General features: G+C 38.6%; 1 protein-coding gene across 1 annotated transcript in view; it reads right to left on the bottom strand.

Moving 5' to 3' along the window:
• LOC137616454 (solute carrier family 22 member 7-like) overlaps nt 1–21,027 on the bottom strand; it is a 122,266-nt gene extending 101,239 nt beyond the window's left edge. Inside the window, exon 1 of the mRNA XM_068346232.1 lies at nt 20,854–21,027. The gene's annotated coding sequence lies outside the window, so the exon portion shown is untranslated. The remainder of the gene's footprint in view (nt 1–20,853) is intronic.
• Between the last annotated feature and the right edge of the window lie 1,158 nt (nt 21,028–22,185).

Below are 22,185 nucleotides of genomic sequence, written 5' to 3'. Positions count from 1 at the left end.
CGTGAAATAAATCGTAACATTTCCTAATATATTTTGGCTCTAAATTCCTGAAACAATTCGTCACCAGTTTCACGATACATTTTGGCTCTAAATTCGTGAAACAATGTCACCAGTTTCATGATACATTTTGGCCCTAAATCTGTGAAACAATTTTTCACTAGTTTCATGATACATTTTAGCTCTAAATTTGTGAGAGAATTCTTCACCAGTTTCATGATACATTTTGGCTCTAAAATCGTGAAACAATTCATCACCAGTTCCACCATACATTTTGGCTCAAAATTCTTGAAACATTTTGTCACCAGTTTCATGATACATTTTGGCTCTAAATTTGTGAAACAAGTTGTCATCAGTTTCACGATACATTTTGGCTCTAAATTTGTGAAACAATTCATCACCAGTTTCATGACATATTTTGGCTCTAAATTCGTGAAACAATTCCTCATCAGTTTATGGTACATTTTGATTCTAATTTGGTGAAATAATTCGTCACCAGTTTCAGATACATTTTGGCTCTAAATTTGTGAAACAAATCATCACGTTTCAGGATATATTTTGGCTCTAAATTCCTGAAACAATTCGTCACCAGTTTCATGATACATTTTGGCTCTAAATTCGTGAAACAATGTCACCAGTTCATGATACATTTTGGCCCTAAATCTGTGAAACAATTTTTCACTAGTTTCATGATACATTTTGGCTCGAAATTTGTGAAAGAATTCTTCACTAGTTTCATGATACATTTTGGCTCTAAATTGTGAAAGAATACTTCACCAGTTTCATGATACATTTTGGCTCTAAATTTGTGAAAGAATTCTTCACCAGTTTCATGATACATTTTGGCTCTAAATTTGTGAAAGAATTCTTCACCAGTTTCATGATACATTTTGGCTCTAAAATCGTGAAACAATTCATCACCAGTTCCACAATACATTTTGGCTCAAAATTCTTGAAACATTTTGTCACCAGTTTCATGATACATTTTGGCTCTAAATTTGCGAAAAAATTTGTCACCAGTTTCACAATACATTTTGGCTCTAAATTTGTGAAACAATTCGTCACCAGTTTAGGATACATTTTGGCTCTAAATTGATGAAATAATTCGTCACCAGTTTAGGATACATTTTGGCTCTAAATTGATGAAATAATTCGTCACCAGTTTAGGATACATTTTGGCTCTAAATACGTGAAATAAATCGTAACATTTCATAATATATTTTGGCTCTAAATTCCTGAAACAATTCGTCAGCAGTTTCATGATACATTTTAGCTCTAAATTTGTGAAATAATTCGTCACCAGTTTCATGATACATTTTGGCCCTAAATTTGTGAAACAATTTTTCACTAGTCTCATGAAACATTTTGGCTCTATAATCGTGAAACAATTCGTCACCAGTTCCATGATACATTTTGGCTCAAAATTCTTGAAACATTTTGTCACCAGTATCATGATACATTTTGACTCTAAATTCATGAAAGAATTCATCACCAGTTTCATGATATATTTTGGTTCTAAAATTGTGAAACAATTCGTCACCAGTTCCATGATACATTTTGTCTCAAAATTCTTGAAACATTTTGTCACCAGTATCATGATACATTTTGGCTCTAAATTCATGAAACAATTCGTCACCAGTTTCAGGATACATTTTAGCTCTACATTTGTGAAACAATTCGACACCAGTTTCATGCCGACAAGAAAGAGAACTCTAGCCAAACAGTGAAAGACCATGGTACAGAGCTATGGCACTACCCAAGACTAGAGAACAATGGTTTGATTTTGGAATATCCTTCTCCTAGAAGAGCTGCTTACCATAGCTAAAAGTCTCTCTCCTACACTTACCTAGAGGAAAGTAGCCACTGAACAATTACAAGGCAATAGTTAACTAACCCCTTGAGCAAAGAATTGTTTGGTGATCTCAGTGTTGTCAGGTGTATGAGGACAGGGCAGAATGTAGAAAGATTATGCCAGACTATTCGGTGTATGCGTAGGCAATGGAAAAAGGGCCGTAACAAGAGAGAGGGATCAAATGTAATACTGTCTGGCCAGTCAAGGTACCCAACAACTCTTAGTGGTAGTATCTCAACGGTTGGCTAGTGGCCAGGACAACCTACTGCTGAAAGATGTCTAAAATAACCCTGTTTTTTTATGTTATCTTTACTTCATTTAATATTTTTTTTACTTTTCTGTCATCAAATCAAGATGCAATCTAACAACAGCAATTAGGCTAGAGAGTTTTAATTTTGGTTTTGATGTCAGCTGTTTTAATGTCACGAATGTATCGCGATTATGTTCATATATAAAAAATTAAAAGAGTATTGTTGATATAATGTTGCTCCTATTTCGTAATCCTTAAAGAAAAGAAGAGCACAGTTCGATCAGTTTTTAATTAAAAAGCGTATGAAACATCATCAGACGAATCAGCTATTGACACTGACGGTCATTAGCCATCTATGTATGCCATGTAAACAAACATATTGAATGTAAATATTGGTAAATTTAACAACCAAGTTTATTTTCTACTATTGCAACAATTTTAAACCTTACGTCTTTTATGTATGTATGTATGTATGTATGTATGTATAAATTCTATAGCTCTGGTCATAATTTTTTCAGTCTGTATTATCTTCCAAAATGAACTCATTTTTTTGAGAATGCATGGATTTTTGAAGACAATTAAATTTACATTTCAGACAAAAAAAAAAAACTATGGCATTTCATCTGATTCTAAGAGCTTCTCTGTCTTTTTTTAATGTTTATAATAAGCACTGATTTAACATATAAAACCTAAATCTCTATCTATGGTAGGTTTCCATATCTTATTCATTTTGCCACTTAAACTGTTTACCTTATATATTATTCCCTCCCAAATTTATTCAGACTATAATTATTTTAATTAACAAAAATATCTCCTAACTAATCGTTGAATCAGTACTGCATATTTCATCACATTAGTTTTAACATCCCAACCTAATTTATAGATGACCTACATAACTGATCCCGAGGTCGGTAAGAGAATCCAAACATTAATGTATCAAAGTATATGGCCTTTTTTAATATTGCTATATATTCCTCAGGATAGTATTCTTGGCCCATTACTTTTCATACGTTATTCACATGACACGTGATTTGGACTTGAAACAAACTTGTTGCATATACAAATGCTACTCTCTTTGCATCAATTGCTTCTCCTGAAAGTAGATCTGGAGTAACTGAATCCCTTAACCCTGGATAGGTACGATGGATCGTTTGCGACCCCGAGCGTCAAAAAAAAACAGGTTTTTCTCACGTGACTCACCCCCGTGACTGAATTTGTGGGTGATCGACCTGCAGGAGGTGTCTCCCCTACACGCTCTAGTAGTGTCCAGATGTGCATTGCTGTAGCTGTACTCCTTCCCCGATTTCTGAGACGCGTCGGGGTCGAGCGCGGCCGAGTTTACCCTTCTAAGGTAGTTTGCATAATTATCAAAGTTATTACGTATTATGAAATTGTCGTAGAATGGTGCAACTTGTATAGGTTATCAGTTGTGGAAAGTCTTGGTGGATTGTTTGGCTACCATGTGCATGATTTTTTTTTTAGTTAAAATGTCGTTCATCACCACGAGGACCATTTTACCGCGAGTGCCCCTTTTTCATTTTTTTTCATTTTTTTGCCAAGTCATTTTTCCGTAAGATATTGCCAAATAGGGTCGTAAAACTTTTGCTTGTTTAGTGTTGGAAAGTGTGTCTAGATGATCTGGCTACCCATGCATGACTTTGTTTTTGTCAGATACGACGTAGTTATTGGTATATTGGGTATTTAACTGCGGTTACCAATTTCTGTTTTTTTTCAATATTTGTAAAAATTACTACGTAGTAAGGAATTGCCGTATATTATTCATTTTTTTTTCATGTTTATGTGTTAGAAAGTGTGCCTTGATGGTTGGGCTAACACGTGCATGTCTTTTTTTTTTATCTGAGATGCCGTATATTAGAATGTCGGGCATTTTACCGCGAGTGTCCCTTTTTCATTTTTTTTCATTTTTTTGCCAAGTCATTTTTCCGTAAGATATTGCGAAATAGTGTCGTAAAACTTTTGCTTTTTTAGTGTTGGAAAGTGTGTCTAGATGATCTGGCTACCCATGCGTGATTTTGTTTTTGTCAGATACGACGTAGTTATTAGTATATTGGGTATTTAACTGCGGTTGCCAATTTCTGTTTTTTTTTTCAATATTTGTAAAAATTTACTACGTAGTAAGGAATTGCCATATATTATTGATTTTTTTTCATGTTTATGTGTTAGAAAGTGTGCCTTGATGGTTGGGCTAACACGTGCATGTCTTTTTTTTTTTATCTGAGATGCCGTATATTAGAATGTTGGGCATTTTTCCGCGAGTGCCCCTTTTTATTTGTTTTGCATTTTTTTGCTTAGTCATGTTACCGTAAGGAATTGGCAAGTAGTGTCGCAAAACTTATATTTTTATAGTGTTGGAAAGTGTTTCTAGATGATCTGGCTACCCATGCCTATTTTTTTTTTTAGCCAGATATGGCGTATATATAAGTATGTGTTCGATTTTCCTGTGATTGCCATTTTTTCGTTTTTTCCCATTTCTTTCAAAATTACTACGTACTAAGGAACTATCACAGAGTAATATTTCATTTATATGTTTATTTGTCGGAAAATGTGCCTTGATGGTTTGCCTAGCACGTGGCTGAAATTTTTTTTTTTCTGAAATGCCGTATATTAGAATGGCCATTTTTCCACGAGTGCCCCTTTTTATTTGTTTTGCATTTTTTTGCTTAGTCATGTTACCGTAAGGAATTGGCAAGTAGTGTCGTAAAACTTATAATTTTATAGTGTTGGAAAGTGTTTCTAGATGATCTGGCTACCCATGCCTATCTTCTTTTTTTAGCCAGATATGGCGTATATATAGGTATGTGTTCGATTTTCCTGTGATTGCCATTTTTTCGTTTTTTTCCCATTTCTTTCAAAATTACTACGTACTAAGGAACTATCACAGAGTAATTATTCATTTAGATGTTTATTTGTCGGAAAATGTGCCTTGATGGTTTGCCTAGCACGTGGCTGAATTTTTTTTTTTCTGAAATGCCGTATATTAGAATGTTAGCCATTTTTCCGCGAGTGCCCCTTTTTATTTGTTTTGCATTTTTTTGCTTAGTCATGTTACCGTAAGGAATTGGCAAGTAGTGTCGCAAAACTTATATTTTTATAGTGTTGGAAAGTGTTTCTAGATGATCTGGCTACCCATGCCTATTTTTTTTTTAGCCAGATATGGCGTATATATAAGTATGTGTTCGATTTTCCTGTGATTGCCATTTTTTCGTTTTTTCCCATTTCTTTCAAAATTACTACGTACTAAGGAACTATCACAGAGTAATATTTCATTTATATGTTTATTTGTCGGAAAATGTGCCTTGATGGTTTGCCTAGCACGTGGCTGAAATTTTTTTTTCTGAAATGCTGTATATTAGAATGGCCATTTTTCCACGAGTGCCCCTTTTTATTTGTTTTGCATGTTTTTGCTTAGTCATGTTACCGTAAGGAATTGGCAAGTAGTGTCGCAAAACTTATATTTTTATAGTGTTGGAAAGTGTTTCTAGATGATCTGGCTACCCATGCCTATCTTTTTTTTAGCCAGATATGGCGTATATATAGGTATGTGTTCGATTTTCCGGTGATTGCCATTTTTTCGTTTTTTCCCAATTCTTTCAAAATTACTACGTACTAAGGAACTATCACAGAGTAATGATTCCTCTAGATGTTTATTTGTCGGAAAATTTTGTTTACTTTTTTTTTGATTGAATATCATCAAATTTTTTTAGCTAAAATATTATATTGTTTTACATTTTTTTTTTTTCGATTTTATTTCCCTTCAAAAAAATTTTTTTAGGTCAGAATTTTAATTTTATAGTCGTAAAATAATCGACAATTATCCAGCAACCCACCATACAATTTTTATGCATATCCAATAATAATTAGATTAGTAAATAACACCTTGAAATTGACATACCCTTCCTACATTTCAAGTGGCAGATTAGGGAGTCTGAGTCAGTGTGATTGGCGGCCATTTTGTGGACATATCCGAAGCGTAAGCTGCTCTATCTATATATATTCTTGTTCCCTATAGAATTTGTGATATTTTGGTATATTTTTACCTGCATAAATATCATATTATATATTAAATATTTGTATTTTTTTACGAAATTTCTAAGTACTCAAAAAATTACCTTTAGATATGGCCCCTGATATAAATGTAATTTACAAAATAATGAAGATTTTTTTACATATTTCTATTTTAGGATAACATATGTTTATTCCCTAAAAAAATTAGCCACTTCCTATTTCATTTGGGTACCCAAAAAAATTCATGAAATTTGGACAAATTTTTTTGGCCAAAAAAAGTTACCCTTTTTTTCTCATTTCAGATTTTCACCTCCATGGGTCTGACTTCATCCAAAATACACCAAGATGTGTCCTAAACATTCAAGAATCAATTCCTAAAAGGATTTGTGTATATATGTATAAACTTTTTTTTTATGAATTTTTATGTCAGGTCTTTTTTTTTCTACTTAATTTTTTAAAATATTTGTAATAAATAGTTTTTCTGCAGATGAGTAGTATTTATCTTTACAGTTGTTTTAAGCATTCATTGAAGTTTTTTTGGCAAAAGAAAAAAGGAGGTTACTGCAAAAACTGATTTTTCAAGAATTTTTTTTGGCGTCGGGGTCGTTCGCGTCCGAGTATACCCTTAACCCTGGATAGGTACGGTGGGTCGTTTGCGACCCCGAGCGTCAAAAAAAAACAGGTTTTTCTCACGTGACTCACCCCTGTGACTGAATTTGTGGGTGATCGACCTGCAGGAGGTGTCTCCCCTACACGCTCTAGTAGTGTCCAGATGTGCATTGCTGTAGCTGTACTCCTTCCCCGATTTCTGAGACGCGTCGGGGTCGTTCGCGTCCGAGTTTACCCTTCTGAGGTAGTTTGCATAATTATCAAAGTTATTACTTATTATGAAATTGTCGTAGAATGGTGCAACTTGTATAGGTTATCAGTTGTGGAAAGTCTTGGTGGATTGTTTGGCTACCATGTGCATGTTTTTTTTTTTAGTTAAAATGTCGTTCATCACCACGAGGACCATTTTACCGCGAGTGCCCCTTTTTCATTTTTTTTCATTTTTTTGCCAAGTCATTTTTCCGTAAGATATTGCCAAATAGTGTCGTAAAACTTTTGCTTGTTTAGTGTTGGAAAGTGTGTCTAGATGATCTGGCTACCCATGCATGACTTTGTTTTTGTCAGATACGACGTAGTTATTGGTATATTGGGTATTTAACTGCGGTTACCAATTTCTGTTTTTTTTTCAATATTTGTAAAAATTACTACGTAGTAAGGAATTGCCGTATATTATTCATTTTTTTTTCATGTTTATGTGTTAGAAAGTGTGCCTTGATGGTTGGGCTAACACGTGCATGTCTTTTTTTTTATCTGAGATGTCGTATATTAGAATGTCGGGCATTTTACCGCGAGTGTCCCTTTTTAATTTTTTTTAATTTTTTTGCCAAGTCATTTTTCCGTAAGATATTGCGAAATAGTGTCGTAAAACTTTTGCTTTTTTAATGTTGGAAAGTGTGTCTAGATGATCTGGCTACCCATGCGTGATTTTGTTTTTGTCAGATACGACGTAGTTATTGGTATATTGGGTATTTAACTGCGGTTGCCAATTTCTGTTTTTTTTTCAATATTTGTAAAAATTTACTACGTAGTAAGGAATTGCCGTATATTATTGATTTTTTTTTCATGTTTATGTGTTAGAAAGTGTGCCTTGATGGTTGGGCTAACACGTGCATGTCTTTTTTTTTTATCTGAGATGCCGTATATTAGAATGTTGGGCATTTTTCCGCGAGTGCCCCTTTTTATTTGTTTTGCATTTTTTTGCTTAGTCATGTTACCGTAAGGAATTGGCAAGTAGTGTCGCAAAACTTATATTTTTATAGTGTTGGAAAGTGTTTCTAGATGATCTGGCTACCCATGCCTATTTTTTTTTTAGCCAGATATGGCGTATATATAAGTATGTGTTCGATTTTCCTGTGATTGCCATTTTTTCGTTTTTTCCCATTTCTTTCAAAATTACTACGTACTAAGGAACTATCACAGAGTAATATTTCATTTATATGTTTATTTGTCGGAAAATATGCCTTGATGGTTTGCCTAGCACGTGGCTGAAATTTTTTTTTTTCTGAAATGCCGTATATTAGAATGGCTATTTTTCCACGAGTGCCCCTTTTTATTTGTTTTGCATTTTTTTGCTTAGTCATGTTACCGTAAGGAATTGGCAAGTAGTGTCGCAAAACTTATATTTTTATAGTGTTGGAAAGTGTTTCTAGATGATCTGGCTACCCATGCCTATCGTTTTTTTAGCCAGATATGGCGTATATATAGGTATGTGTTCGATTTTCCGGTGATTGCCATTTTTTCGTTTTTTCCCAATTCTTTCAAAATTACTACGTACTAAGGAACTATCACAGAGTAATGATTCCTCTAGATGTTTATTTGTCGGAAAATTTTGTTTACTTTTTTTTTGATTGAATATCATCAATTTTTTTTAGCTAAAATATTGTTTTACATTTTTTTTTTTCGATTTTATTTCCCTTCAAAAAAAATTTTTTGGGTCAGAATTTTAATTTTATAGTCGTAAAATAATCGACAATTATCCAGCAACCCACCATACAATTTTTATGCATATCCAATAATAATTAGATTAGTAAATAACACCTTGAAATTGACATACCCTTCCTACATTTCAAGTGGCAGATTAGGGAGTCTGAGTCAGTGTGGTTGGCGGCCATTTTGTGGACATATCCGAAGCGTAAGCTGCCCTATCTATGTATATTCTTGTTCCCTATAGAATTTGTGATATTTTGATATATTTTTACCTGCATAAATATCATATTATATATTAAATATATGTATTTTTTTACGAAATTTCCAAGTACTCAAAAAATTACCTTTAGATATGGCCCCTGATATAAATGTAATTTACAAAATAATGAAGATTTTTTTACATATTTCTATTTTAGGATAACATATGTTTATTCCCTAAAAAAATTAGCCACTTCCTATTTCATTTGGGTACCCAAAAAAATTCATGAAATTTGGACAATTTTTTTTGGCCAAAAAAAGTTACCCTTTTTTTCTCATTTCAGATCTTCACCTCCATGGGTCTGACTTCATCCAAAATACATCAAGATGTGTCCTAAACATTCAAGAATCAATTCCTAAAAGGATTTGTGTATATATGTATAAACTTTTTTTTTATGAATTTTTATGTCAGGTCTTTTTTTTTTTCTACTTAATTTTTTAAAATATTTATAATAAATAGTTTTTCTGCAGATGAGTAGTATTTATCTTTACAGTTGTTTTAAGCATTCATTGAAGTTTTTTTTGGCAAAAGAAAAAAGGAGGTTGCTGCAAGAACTGATTTTTCAAGAATTTTTTTTGGCGTCGGGGTCGTTCGCGTCCGAGTATACCCTTAAAGGGGTGTCCGAGGACCGTACCTATCCAGGGTTAAAGGGGTGTCCGAGGAGCGTACCTATCCAGGGTTAATAGCGATCTAGCTAGAATTAGTGCATGGTGCAAATTATAGGCCATGCAGTTGAATCCAAACAAAATTCGAAGTATGATTGTAAGTAGATTGAGGACAGAGCCTCCTTAACATCCGGATCTCAGCATTGATATTTCTTTAACTCTGTATTACTCTTAAAATTTTAGGTGGGAATCTTAACAGGAAATTTACTTTTGAGAAACACATTAGGTCTGTCTTCATCAATTGCACAAAAAAAAATGGCTTATTGAGAAAGTCGTTTAAGATTTTCAGTGATCAATCTATTCTGAAGAAGTTTTGATTCTTTAATTCTATCTTATTTCTAATATTGTTCTCCTATCTGGTCCTCAGCTACTGAATCTTATTTTTAATTTGTTAGAGAGGAACTTACGTTCTATTCAATTCCTTATCCCTGATCTACACATTTATCTCTTGCACCATCGTTCAATTAATTCTTTATGCATGTTATATATGATTTTTCATAATTCTAACCATCCTTTGCATTCAGATCTTCCTGGACAGTATCATCCTGTTTGTAATATTAGGTATGCAGTTAATTTTAATAGTCAGGCCTAGTCCATCAAGAGGCTCAATACAACACAGTATTATAGACATTTTATTCCAGCTGTGACCAAGTTATGGAATGATCTTCCTAATCAGGTAGTTGAATAGGTAGAACTTCAAAAGTTCAAAATTGTATCAAATGTTTTTTGTTGAATAGGCTGTCATAAGTAGTCTCTTTAAATTTCATATATGAAAGATGTTTTAATCTTGTTACTGTTCTTAAAATATTTTTATTTTAACTGTTTATTACTTCTCTTGTAATTTATCTATTTCCTTATTTCTTTCCCTCACAAGGGTATTTTTTCCCTGTTGGAGCCCACGAAAGACTGCTTACAAAATGTTCATGCTGCGAAACGAGATGAAAATATTTTTATGATTCACATTGCGAAAAAATGTTTTGTGTTAAGAAGAGATTTGCCAGCCAGGCCGAGAATAAAATAGTCACCCATTAAAAAAAGTTAAAGAAAATGGGTTTACACAATAGAAAATGTAGCTGTAGCCTATAGAAGGAGTAATTAATAGTACAGTACATAAAGGAATGTAAATTTTGTATATACAGTATTGTACTGTATATATTGTATTATCTTCCATTTATTATTACATTATGTGCTAATAACTACTTAATTTACCGGTATTAAAATTTGGTTTAGGTATACTGAATGGTTCAAATTTATTTGGCCGTACAGTACTTCATTGTGGTTATACTGTAACTTCATTATAAGATTTAATGGGGGTGTTTTGTAGGGTTAGGAACGAATTACTTGTAAAATGCGACTCACAACACGAAAAAATCACATTACGAAAGCCACACCAGAACGAATTAATTTTGTGCTGTGGGGTAATACTGTAATAATAATAATAATAATGATGATAATAATAATAATAATAATGATAATAATAATAATAATAGTAATAAAATAATGTGTTATGTTAGGTAGTTTCCAGAAGGATGTTAAGCCTAATCCTGTAATCATACATCATTTCTAGGGAACAACAACCCCGACCACTCGTTGCCTACCCCAATAGCACATTCTCACCCTCCCCGTTCCCTCTTCATTCCCATCTCCCATCAACCCTTTCCTAACATTGAATTTCCGTGTTTTTTATTCAAATTGCGTGCATATTTGAATATGACAGTATATATGTACAAATCATACATTAGTAATACAGTATTTTATAATTGAGTTACTGTTGTGTGTGCTCATGAAAACCGGAGTGGGTCAATTAACTATGAACGCAACGGCTAATCCCACTGGTAATTGCTGTACATAATAGCCAAATTAAAGCCGATATGTCTAAGGAGTTCAGAACAATGAAGTGTGTTTTGGTTTTGGCCAACCATATAAGATCATTCATGGTTGCATAAGTTGTTCTTTACCTTTTTAAACTATCAGTTTATGTCTTTATTGAATTTCATCCATCTCCCATATCTCCTTCCCTTCTCAGGTTCCCTCATAGTTATAGAGGCTATGACTCAAACAATGGCGAAGAATAAATTATCAACTACCGAGGCACGAACAATAGTAACAATGTCTAGAATGTTGTTCCTTTTGCCCTCATGGATACAGGACAGCATAAATTGTTCTTCATCTTATCTCCATACAATTGTACCATACTCATAGTAAACAATCATATCTATAATCTACAATTAGAGAACATTTTGACATATAATAGTGATGGGACAATGAGCGAGGCGAGGAGCTAAGGGGAGAGAAGAGGAGTGATAAAGAGGGCGAGAAAGGAGAGATCAAAGTAAAGGTGGTTACAGAATATTTTGAGGTGTTGTTGGGGAATCAGAATTACTCCGGTTTCCTTCAAATTCGTCAACATGACTACTGTAGTCATTCATATGCAACAACAACAACATGCACTAATGTGCAAGGCAAGCCTCCAAACACTGGCTATTTAAGAGATGGTGGTGATAGTTTGATCAGTAGATGTTTGGTTGTAGATTGCACCACCATGTGTGAGACAGACGGTCTCTCAATCATAGCAACAACAAATGCAGCCGTTTGTGGTCTGCTGCAGGACACAGGCCTCAAACATACCAATTCCTGTCTGGGTTTGGTTATCTTTCATCACCATGCAGGCCAGTGCGGACTGGTGATGGTGGGAGATATCAGATTGCTCACAGCAACCCAACCTAGTATAAGCAGCCCTCATTAATACAGTTTTACTGATCATGGTGATAAACAAGCCCTTTCACCACATTAAGGTATTTTCACTCAGAAACAGCTCGTTTATTCAATAGCAAGAACCATTGGTAATAGTTTACAACACCACGCTCTCCATTTACTCCAAAATAATGTAATCCTGCAGTTTTCATCTTCTTGCACAGTAATTAGGTGGTTATTTAAATTCTGGGAAAGCAATCATTAGCAAGATATGTTGAGGAAGGGGGAAGGGGTTATAAAAAGAAAATAACTTGGTTTCCTCACTACACGAATCTGAACTGACATGTCAACAAAGTCAACCAAACTGAATTCGAGATGCCAGCGTACATAAACAGAAGTCTGTGATGCCAGCGTACATTTGATATTCTGTATATTCAAAATATGCTTAGTTAAAAATGGATTTACTCAAGTGTCCATAAAATATGCAATTTACAAATAGTGACACTTTTGAGAATCACTCAATTTTTGATAAAGTATATTTTGAATATACAGTACAGTATATCAAATGTACGCTGGCATCGCAAACTTCTGTTAATGTACGCTGGCATCACGAATCCTGTTTCGTTGACTTTGTTAACATGTCAGTTCCAAGTCATTTGGTGAGGAAACCGAGCTATTTTCTTTTTATAACCCCTTCCCCCTTCCTCAACATATCTTGCTAATTATTGCTTTCCCAGAATTTAAATAACCACCTAATTACTGTGCAAGATGAAAAATGTTATTTTCATTAGTAAAATAAATTTTTGAATATACTTACCCGATAATCATGTAGCTGTCAACTCCGTTGCCCGACAGAAATCTAAGGAGGGATACGCCAGCTATCACAATACTAGAAGGGGGTGTACTAACAGCGCCACCTGTGGCCAGGTACTCAAGTACTTCTTGTTGACACCTCCTCAATTATTCCTCGATCCCACTGGTTCTTTATGGGGAGGAAGGGAGGGTCAATTAAATCATGATTATCGGGTAAGTATATTCAAAAATTTATTTTACTAATGAAAATAACATTTTTCAATATTAAACTTACCCGATAATCATGTAGCTGATTCGCACCCAGGGGGGTGGGTGAAAACCAGTGAACAAGATTAAAGGATAGCCAAGTATCCCCAAATTTCATATAACAGTTATCTCTAATAACAAATGAAATAATAAGTACCTGGTAAGGAAGTCGAATTGAACCGTTACTCTGCCTCTTTTTTAAGTTCGTCTTCCTTACTGAGCGCAGCGTTCCTCTTGGAGGCTGAATCAACCCAAGGTGCTAAAGTATATAGGGTTGCAACCCCTACTAAAGGACCTCTACACAACCTTTAACCTAGGCGCTTCTCAAGAATGAATTGACCACCCGCCAAATCAAAAGGATGCGGAAGGCTTCTTAGCCTACCGTAACAACCATAAAAACAACAAAAAGAATTCAAGAGAAAAGTTAAAAAGGTTATGGGATTAAGGGAATGTAGTGGCTGAGCCCTCACCTACTACTGCACTCGCTGCTACGAATGGTCCCAGGGTGTAGCAGTTCTCGTAAAGAGACTGGACATCTTTCAGATAAAATGATGCAAACACTGACTTGCTCCTCCAATAGGTTGCATCCATTACACTCTGCAGAGAACGGTTTTTATTAAAGGCCATCGAAGTAGCTACGGCTCTTACTTCGTGGGTCCTTACCTTCAGCAATGCAAGGTCTTCCTCCTTTAAGTGAGAATGTGCTTCTCTAATCAGAAGCCTTATATAATACGAAAGCCCATTCTTGGACATGGGTCTCGAGGGTTTCCTGATGGCACACCATAAGGCTTCTGACTGTCCTCGGAGAGGTTTAGACCTCTTGAGATAATATTTGAGAGCTCTGACAGGGCAAAGAACTCTCTCAAGTTCGTTACCTACCATGTTGGAAAGGCTAGGTATCTCGAACGATCTAGGCCAAGGACGTGAAGGAAGTTCGTTCTTTGCTAGGAATCCAAGCTGGAAAGAACATGTAGCAGACTCGGTCGTGAAACCAATGTTCTTGCTGAAGGCATGAACCTCACTGACTCTCTTAGCTGTTGCCAGGCAAACGAGAAAAAGAGTCTTGAGGGTAAGGTCCTTGAATGAAGCTGACTGGAGAGGTTCGAACCTAGATGTCATAAGGAACCTTAAGACTACGTCTAAATTCCAGCCTGGAGTGGAAAGACGACGATCTTTAGACGTCTCAAAAGACTTAAGAATGTCTTGAAGGTCCTTGTTGGAAGACAGGTCCAAACCTCTATGGCGGAGAACTGAGGCCAACATACTCCTATATCCCTTAATCGTAGGAGCTGAAAGGGATCTCTCATTCCTAAGATGAAGCAGGAAGTCAGCTATTTGGGTCACAGAGGTATTGGTAGAGGATATTGAATTGGCTCTACACCAGCTTCGGAAGACCTCCCACTTAGACTGGTAGACCCTACGAGTGGAAACCCTTCTTGCTCTGGCAATAGCCCTGGCTGCCTCCTTCGAAAAGCCTCGAGCTCTAGCGAATCTTTCGACAGTCTGAAGGCAGTCAGTTGAAGAGCGTGGAGGTTTGGATGTAACCTGTCTACGTGAGGTTGACGTAGAAGGTCCACTCTTAGAGGTAGAGTCCTGGGGAAGTCTACTAGCCATTGTAGTACCTCTGTGAACCATTCTCTTGCAGGCCAAAGGGGAGCAACCAGCGTCAGCCGTGTCCCTTCGTGCGAGACGAATTTCTGCAGAACCTTGTTGATTATCTTGAACGGAGGGAATGCGTACAGGTCGAGATGGGACCAGTTCAGTAGAAAGGCATCCACATGAACTGCTGCAGGGTCTGGAACAGGAGAACAAAACAGAGGAAGTCTCTTGGTCATGGAGGTGGCAAACAGATCTATGGTAGGTTGACCCCACAAGGTCCAAAGTCTGTTGCACACACTCTTGTGGAGGGTCCATTCCGTGGGAATGACCTGATTCCTTCTGCTCAGACGATCTGCTGACACGTTCATATTGCCCTGGATGAACCTCGTGACTAGAGAGAGGTTTAGACTTCTTGACCAAATGAGGAGGTCCCTTGCGATCTCGTAAAGGCTCCTCGAATGGGTCCCCCCTTGCTTGGAGATGTAAGCCAAGGCTGTGGTGTTGTCCGAGTTCACCTCCACCACTTTGCCTAGCAGGAGGGACTTGAAGTTCAACAGGGCTAGATGAACTGCCAGCAGTTCCTTGCAGTTGATGTGGAGAGAACGTTGTTCCTCGTTCCACATTCCGGAGCATTCCTTTCCGTCCAAGGTTGCACCCCAGCCCGAGTCCGATGCATCTGAGAAGAGATGAAGATTGGGGGTCTGAATGGCCAAGGATAGACCCTCTCTGAGAAGGAGGTTGTGCTTCCACCACAGGAGAGTGGTCTTCATCTCTTGGTTGATAGGGATAGAGATTGCTTCCAGGGTAGAACTCTTGTCCCAATGAGCTGCAAGGTGGAATTGAAGAGGGCGGAGGTGGAGTCTGCCCAGCTCGACAAACAGGGCTAGGGACGAGAGAGTCCCTGTGAGACTCATCCACTGTCTCACTGAGCAACTGTTCCTCTTCAGCATGCTCATGATGCACTCTAGGGCTTGGCTTATCCTGGGGGCCGATGGAAAAGCCCGAAAACTCTGACTCTGAATTTCCATTCCCAGATACACGATGGATTGTGAGGGAATGAGTTGAGATTTTTCCAAATTGACTAATAGACCCAGGTCTCTGATAAGGTCTAAAGTCCAATGAAGATTCTCCAGACAACGACGACTCGAGGAGGCTCTCAACAGCCAGTCGTCTAGGTAGAGGGAGGCTCTGATGTTTGACAAGTGAAGGAATTTGGCTACATTCCTCATCAGAAGGGTAAAGACCATAGGAGCTGTGCTTAGGCCAAAACACAGGGCTTGGAATTGGTAGACGACCTTTCCGAAAACGAATCTTAGGAAAGGTTGGGAGTCTGGATGAATCGGAACGTGAAAATAAGCATCTTTCAAGTCCAATGAGACCATCCAGTCCTCCTGTCTGACCGCTGCCAAGACCGACTTGGTTGTCTCCATCGTGAACGTCAGCTTGGTGACATACTCGTTGAGAGCGCTGACGTCCAGCACAGGTCTCCAACCTCCTGTCTTCTTGGCCACAAGAAAGAGGCGGTTGTAGAAGCCCGGGGATTGATGGTCCCGGACTACAACCACAGCCTTCTTCTGCACAAGAAGCGACACCTCCTGGTGCAAAGCTAGCCTCTTGTCCTCCTCTTTGTAGTTGGGAGAGAGGTTGATGGGCGAAGTGGTCAGAGGTGGTTGAAGGAAGAATGGAATCCTGTAACCGAACCTCAGCCAACTGACAGACTGTGCGTCTGCACCTCTCATCTCCCAAGCTCGCCAGAAGGTCTTGAGTCTGGCTCCTACTGTCGTCTGGAGAATCGGAGAGTCAGTGTTTTCCTTTGGATGGCTTGGATCCTTTCCTGGACTTGCCTCTGTAAGAGTCTGGACGGGAGCTTCCTCGGCTGGGGGCTCTACCACGAAAGGGCGGTATGAATCTAGTCGCAGGGGTATCAGCCACTGGGGAGCGGTAAGTCTTAGGGGCTGAGGTGGGAGCCTTAGACTTACGAGCCGAAGAAGCTACAAGATCGTGCGTGTCCTTCTGTATCAAAGCAGCCGACAAATCTTTAATGAGCTCTTCGGGAAAAATACACTTCGAAAGAGGAGCAAACAGAAGTTGTGAACGTTGGCAAGGGGTAATGCTGGCGGAAAGGAAAGAACACAGCTGTTCCCTTTTCTTCAAAACCCCTGATACAAACAAGGACGCTAGCTCGCCCGATCCATCTCTGATGGCCTTATCCATACAGGACATTAACAGCATGGCAGAATCTTTGTCCGTATGGGAGGTTTTCTTGCTGAGGGCCCCCAGGCACCAGTCGAGAAAATTAAACATTTCAAAAGCTCTAAACACTCCTTTAAGCAAGTGATCCAAGTCCGAGAAGGTCCAACACACTTTTGAGCGTCTCATAGCAGATCTTCGAGGCGAGTCTACCAGACTTGAGAAGTCAGCCTGGGCAGAGGCAGGTATTCCCAAGCCTGGTGCTTCCCCTGTGGCATACCAAACGCTCGCTTTCGAAGTGAGCTTCGTTGGAGGGAACATGAAGGAAGTCTTGCCAAGAAGTTGCTTAGACTGTAGCCATTCCCCTAAGATCCTAAAAGCCCTCTTGGAGGATCTAGCTAGGACAAGCTTGGTATAGGAAGACTGAGCTTGTTGCACTCCCAGCGAAAACTCAGATGGTGGAGAGCGGGGTATAGCTGAGACAAAATGGTCTGGATAAACCTCCCTGAGAAGAGCCAAGACCTTGCGAAAATCAAGAGACTGTGGAGAGGGTCTGGATTCGTCCACGTCCGAAGAGGGATCAAGGTGTGCTTCCTCATCATCCGAAATCTCAACCCCAGAATGAGGCGACGGGATCGGAAACGAATGCTGAACCGCAGAGTCAGAACGAGCAGGAACAACAACAGAGGTGGAAGGAGGAGGTGCAGCAAGTTCCTGTTCCTGTGGTATAAGTGGAGCGTGAATAGATCGAGGCTGTGCAGAACAAGGTAAAGTTCCCGCAAGCAGAGATGTCTGAGGAGCAGGATCAGGATGCACGGGTAGAGCTCGGTGCAGCAGCTGAGCAGACTGACTCACAGGTGGAAGAGGTTGTTGTACCTCCACCGAGAGTTGCACCGTCGGTGGAGCAGCCAGGGGAGGAGGAGGAAGAGTGGAGTAATCCTCCTGATCCCAGACTGAAGGTTGCCTTAAAGAAGGCTGATGCTGAACAACACCGGGAACAGTGAACACAGAAACTGGTTCAACATCGTACGCCTGGCAGATGGAGCTGCGACTGGGTGCAGCGAGTGCAGGCGGGTGCAGCACAGGCTGAACCGGTGCAGGAGGTTGGTGCACCACCGGTGCAGGCGGGTGCAGCAAAGGCTGAACGGGTGCAGGAGGTTGGTGCACCACCGGTGCAGGCGGGTGCAGCACAGGCTGAACCGGTGCAGGAGGTAGGTGCACCACCGGTGCAGGCGGGTGCAGCACAGGCTGAACGGGTGCAGGAGGTTGGTGCACCACCGGTGCAGGAGGTGCAGCACTCTCAGCACGACACTCCCGCATCAGGTCCGAAAGCTGTGCTTGCATGGACTGAAGCATAGACCACTTGGGATCAGCAGAGACAGAAGCAGACTGAGGCAAAGCCATAACAGTGGTTGCACCACCGGTGCAGCTCTGTTGTACCTTACTCCTCTTGGGCGGAGTACAATCGCTAGAAGACTGAGGCGAGTCAGAGCTGAGCCAACGACTGCAACCTGGCTGAGCACTCGAGGGTTGGACTCTGCGTTTAAGCGGTCTAGAGACCTGAGACCAACGTTTCTTCCCCGAGGGAAGATCAGCGGACGAGCGGAAGACGGGCTCAATCGTCTGCAAGTGGGAGTGACGGTCTGTGGTAGACACGCCCGCAACCACTGAGGATGATTCTGTGCGCCTAACAAGGCCTGCCGAACCCTTATGCCCTTCGACATTGCTTCTCCCCTGGGCTTGGGAGCTTGCAAGAGGTCCCGGACTGGGAGAACGACTGGCTCGCACAGAAAAATCCCCACGCACCACACTGGCACTAACACTAGTACAAGGCACTGCACCGACACTAGCACTCGTCACAGCACTGGCACTAACTTCACCCACTGCACTCTTGGCCTTCAACTCTTTCACTTCGGCCATCAGAGACTTATGGTCACTTACCACTGACTCTACCTTATCGCCTAAAGCCTGAATAGCACGTAAAACCACTGACATATCAGGCGGAGGGCACACAGTAGGTTCGGGGGTAGCCACTACAGGGGTAGGATCAGGAAGAGGATCATGAGATGAGGAAAATAAAGAAGAGTGAGAAGAACTCCTCCTAGCTCTAATTCTCTCTAACTTAGAAGAATACTTTAAAAGTCGGACAAAATCCAATTCCGAAAGACCGGCGCATTCCTCACATCGATTTTCTAACTGACAGGGTCTGTCCCTACAGTCAGAACAAGCGGTGTGAGGATCTACCGAGACCTTCGGAATACGTCTATTGCAAGACCTACAACGTCTATGGGAGGGGGCTTGCGAAATGTCAGACATTTTGTTTTCAAGAGAAGTCAAAGGGAGATCCAAAAAACAAGCAAAAATTCGTTAACCGTTAAACTGAATTAAATAAAAGCTATCTAGCTAATATCAGAAGGTTTCCAGTAATGCGACAGCCGTAAATCAAAGAGAATACATCACCAAATAAGCGAGAATAAACTCGAAGACCATGAGCGTATCCCAGAACGTCTAGCCGGAGGCACGACAGAGGAATAATTGAGGAGGTGTCAACAAGAAGTACTTGAGTACCTGGCCACAGGTGGCGCTGTTAGTACACCCCCTTCTAGTATTGTGATAGCTGGCGTATCCCTCCTTAGATTTCTGTCGGGCAACGGAGTTGACAGCTACATGATTATCGGGTAAGTTTAATATTGAAAACTGCAGGATTGCATTATTTTGGAGCAAATGGAGAGCGTGGTGTTGTAAACTATTACTGAACCACTACAAGCTTATAAAGAATTTTAATTACAGTAGTAACATTAATTCTATCATACCATACTTTATTTTATCATAAAGTATGGTATTAACTTAGGTTTAAGAACCTGAATTGTAGATATACTGTATTCTAATTCATTGAACATCATTTACAATTCTGTTAAAAATAAAAGGGTCCAGCAGTCTGCGCTTCAAGGGAAGCATACCAAACCAAGAAAAAAAAAAGTAGTAAACACTCTAACCTAACCGATTTTATTATGGTTACGGAAAGAAAAGGCCTTTCTATTATAAGACAGGTGTTCCCGATGGAAAAAACGCTGGCTTTCTTCGAAAATGACACTTATTTTCACTGCAAATAAAAGCTTTATTATCTAAGAAATAATAATCAATGGGGTTAACATGCACAGCTCAGCATGTACCAATTGCAAGGCGGAGCAAAAACCATTTGATTTCTAAATAATATCCCCATTCTTAGGCAGTCTAACAGGTTTTCAGTTTATTTGCTGTTGAAATGAAGGTCAAATTCAGTGAAAGCACATTACTTACTATAGGAAAAAATATTTAATTCTGTTCACAATATCATTGCGTCCTTAACTATAATTTCACCAACTACCCTTCAAAGGGTGGAGAGAGCCCTTACAAAGTAGGCCTAATTATGTGATAAAATATATATATATATATATATATATATATATATATATATATATATATATATATATACTCTAACCTAGTACTTCAGATCTTAACTGACAGTTAGATGTCAGGATGCCAGAAAACCTCAAATCAGTCAATTAATCTTAACCGACATGTAAAAGCATTACCCCCCTTTGATCACCCCATTCAACTTTACTCTGAACTAGTGTTACAGGTCACACACAGGAAAAAAAAATACTTCAGCCTAGGCTAATTTTCAAATTTAAAATGAGGTCAACCACTGTTCCCTTAAACATGCACAAAGCAACACATATCTTACCGTCAGTTTCGTATTTATGGTGTAAGGGCACAAATCTGTTTCACTTCTGCAAAATCCTATTGGTCAAATTTTACTGCTGTGCAGTCTTGAGCAAATTAGGCATTCTGTAACTACAGAATACAGTCCATTATCACAGTAAACAAAAACTGCGCGGGCCAAAACGCCCAAACGGATTGTGTGGCCCTTGTCACTTCGAAGAAATGCGCATTTTACCAAAAAGAAAAAAAAATCAGACTAAACATTAAATTCTAATTATAGTAATTATTTAAATAATATTTTGATATTATGCACAATCATGCACCATAAACACCATGACCATTCAAAGAATATAAAATATATAGTTTTCGTTGTTAAAAAAACACATCTAATTATAGTGTAATCCAAAAATGTCATTGTAGTATGTTTTAGATTCATGGTTGATAACTTTTCGTTCATTCATTTGCCAATAAATACACGATGAAATTTCGCAGTAGGCTATTTTCCCTTTAGCAAATACGGTAAGGACTTTAACAAACTTCCGTGAGAGACGCCCAGTTCCGTAATTTAAATGGAAATTTAATATATGAAGACAGGGTCCTCGGTTAGATGGTAATGAATGAGCTGTAGCCTTCGAACCAAATATCAACCACTAATTTCCCAGTGTTCGCTCTTTCATCGTGGTGCATATAGATAGGATATCTATGCGTGGTGCGTAGGAACTGATATCTTAAAGCATTTGTTATAAACCAACTCTCTTCTCACTTCTAAACCGTTAAGAATTGTTGTGTGATCTAAGGATGGAATAGGACTTTTTATAAGATTGATAATTAACTGAGATTGGTATATTAAGTTACCAAATGCTGCCTATGAATAAGCATGAATTGTTATCCAAAGGAAAGTGTGTTTTGAAACTCTTGTTATTTGTTTGCCAAGCTCGTTTGGTGGGTAAGCAGGCCAGATTTACAAGTTTCACCCGAATTACTCATATCCTGCATATGGCCTGGGAGGTGGTATTGGGGAAAACCCCAACAGGTGCAGTGTGAATTGAAAGTTAATGGAGGTTAATTAAAACGATCGAAACTGGAATGGAGATACAAATTGTGCGGCCTGAAGAACTCTAATACAATAATACAACTTAACTAAGAAACTTGAAAGATCGAGAACGTGGCTTCTCAATATCCAAATCTTTGTATTGACAATCTCTTTTACTACATGGAACTCATGAAAATTCCAAATGGAATTCTTGATTTCAAATTTAATCTTAAAAACACATTTGTTCTGCTTCGCCCTAAATTGCTAAGAAAAGAAACGGCCTTATTGATCAAGTCCTTTTAAAGTTTTTTTTTTTTTTAT

The sequence above is a fragment of the Palaemon carinicauda genome, chromosome 22 (assembly GCF_036898095.1).
Source record: "Palaemon carinicauda isolate YSFRI2023 chromosome 22, ASM3689809v2, whole genome shotgun sequence".
NCBI lineage: Eukaryota > Metazoa > Arthropoda > Malacostraca > Decapoda > Palaemonidae > Palaemon > Palaemon carinicauda.
The sequence above is the reverse complement of the archived record's forward strand: the minus strand, read 5'-3'. Positions and strand labels throughout refer to the sequence as shown.